Below are 2,368 nucleotides of genomic sequence, written 5' to 3' on the forward strand. Positions count from 1 at the left end.
AATTTTGTTCAATGACTCAATTATTATAAATAACAGCACCTACATTAACAGCGAAAACAAAATATTTAACTATATAGTTCAGCATAAATTCATAAATTATGACATTTCCGAATATATTGCTTCAAATAATTCGGAGCTAACTCTTGACAGTATAAACATTATCAATCCATTTGTAAAAATTAATAATAATAACGGGCCGCTTTTGGAATTAATAAACAATTTTTTCAAAAATTCAATTGAAACAATCTTTGCCTATGCCTTTGCATTTACCTTTGTCTTTGCCCATGCCTTTGGCTTTGGGGTCCGCTCTTGCTTTCCCTACCAAGATTAACAAACAAATCTTAAAGTAAACATAAGTTTCCACTCGAAGCCCAATCAATTGCGTTCTAAGTTTAAACTATTGCGATCCAAGCCCAAACAAATTGCCATTATTTCATCCTAAGCTTATATTCTAAACAAAAGGAAAAGTTCTAGAAGCTCAAAGAAAAGTTTCTGGCCGAGGTTCGTTGGATAAGATTTTAGAATTAAGCCGGCAGTCCATCTTTGATCAAGAAACAATTCGGAAGTAAGAAATTCGAATGTGAAAAATAAAGTGTATTGTACTTGTGAAATTAAATAAAAAGGTTTAACACCAAGTTACAAAAAATAAAAAACATATTTTTTTTAACAAATTTACTAGTGATAAGCTTAATTTGCATATATCATATATTGTTTATTAACATATTTCTAAATATAACATTTCTAAATATTATAAGTAGTAATTGTAAGTAAAAGATAAAATTTGATATAATCCAAATTTAGGGAAACAAAGAAAATAATATACATTTACATTAACAAAACAAAACCTTATGTAAATTTGCGGAGGTCTCGCAACAGTTGGGATGTAAAATAACGAATAAAGTAAATAACCTACACAACTATATGCGAATGTAAAAAAAAAAGAAAAGTCTCATGTAAATAAGTTTAGAAAACCCGAGATAACCCGATTAAACCTCTGGTTGGAGCTCCAAATAGGTAGGGTAATTTAATTGTATAATTATGAATAAATCTATATTTATATGTTCGTATGTGGGTCAACAATGGTGTAATGAAAATTTAAATCAATTTCAAAGGAAGTGTTTTCGTATGAATTTGGCATCGCATCTGTAGCAAAGGGAAGCAAACAAATGCAAATAAATTAACGGAAGATATATAATGCAAGAAATGAAGATGAATGTTTATAGTTAATAATAAATTTGTAACGTGAGGATGATGTGCTAAGTGTTCGTCTATGGGGAGGGGGAAATGAGACTGACCCTGGAGTAGGCTGACGGTAGCCAGCGGAAGGGAGATTTGGCGAAGGATGCATGCCGGATCTCAGGTAGGGTGGGGTGTCGGAGTACATCACCTAAACTCCAATTTGTTCAGCGCAAGTAAGGTTTCCAGTAACGTCCAATGTGTAACATTATCATTACCTGATGGTCGGCTCATAGTAACGCGGTGCCGGGGGGATCTGGAAGCAAAGATACCCTAAAGTAAGTGTTAGATTTTTTTTGTTTAAAGAGATTGGTACTTATCTGACAAACGGAAATGGGAGCTCGGTAAGGGTGGTTCGGCACTAGCAGGAAAAATTTCTTCGGCTAGTTAGCGACTATACCGATGCCTGGTGTGCTAGAGCACACACCGAGCGCCTGGAAAATAGAGCACAGTAATAGCCGGAGTCAGATATAGCCAAAATAGGGAAAACTTGTCTTACTTACCCGTGATGAGGTCAGGATGTGGGGATTCGACTGTGAGTGGCCCGTGGGAACCAGAAAAGTCGGCCACGCGTTGCACTTAGGGCGGTTCGTCACTCCTAGAAAAATCATACAGTGATGTAAGTAAGTGGGAAGTACAGATAATAGAGTGGCGAGCGCCCTTGACTCTTAGTTTTCTATGGAAGATGGGATGGTCAACAGCGCTCACCGAGAAACTTGTGCTGGTAATTGAAGGCACTGAAATCCGGGGGTTAAGTTGGCTCCGGGTTGAGTTTTTCCTTCCCTGTTGTAGTTTAATTGTAGTTATTTTTGTTCGAGGTGTCATTGTGAATTGTTGATGCGCAGCCGGTTCAAAACTATAATAATCAGAAGATAAATATTAATAAAACATCTCAGTAGAGATAGATTAGAAAAAGCTTATGAGAAAGTATTTTTTAAGGTCAAAGCAGGTAAGCAGGACTCCTCCGCCAGGGAATCCTCGGAAAGAGCAACAAGAGGGAGACGATGACAGCTGGAATTTGCCAGTAGCATCGAAAGTCCTGCCATCAGAAATCACATCGCCTGTCAATGTGGCCTTAGCCAAGGCTCAGGAGATGCAACGAGGAGGAATGATGGAGTCCATAAGCCGATCT

The 2,368-nt window shown here is 37.2% G+C and overlaps 1 long non-coding RNA gene across 1 annotated transcript; it reads right to left on the minus strand.

Moving 5' to 3' along the window:
• Positions 1–865: 865 nt before the first annotated feature.
• LOC121467661 lies at positions 866–2,097 on the minus strand. The gene is made up of 3 exons (XR_005977756.1): positions 1,945–2,097; positions 1,740–1,834; positions 866–1,670 (listed from the first exon to the last, which is right to left on the minus strand). It is a non-coding gene; the product is annotated as an uncharacterized LOC121467661 (long non-coding RNA).
• Between the last annotated feature and the right edge of the window lie 271 nt (positions 2,098–2,368).

This window comes from Drosophila elegans, unplaced genomic scaffold (genome assembly GCF_018152505.1).
Source record: "Drosophila elegans isolate 14027-0461.03 unplaced genomic scaffold, ASM1815250v1 contig_492, whole genome shotgun sequence".
In the NCBI taxonomy this organism is placed as follows: domain Eukaryota; kingdom Metazoa; phylum Arthropoda; class Insecta; order Diptera; family Drosophilidae; genus Drosophila; species Drosophila elegans.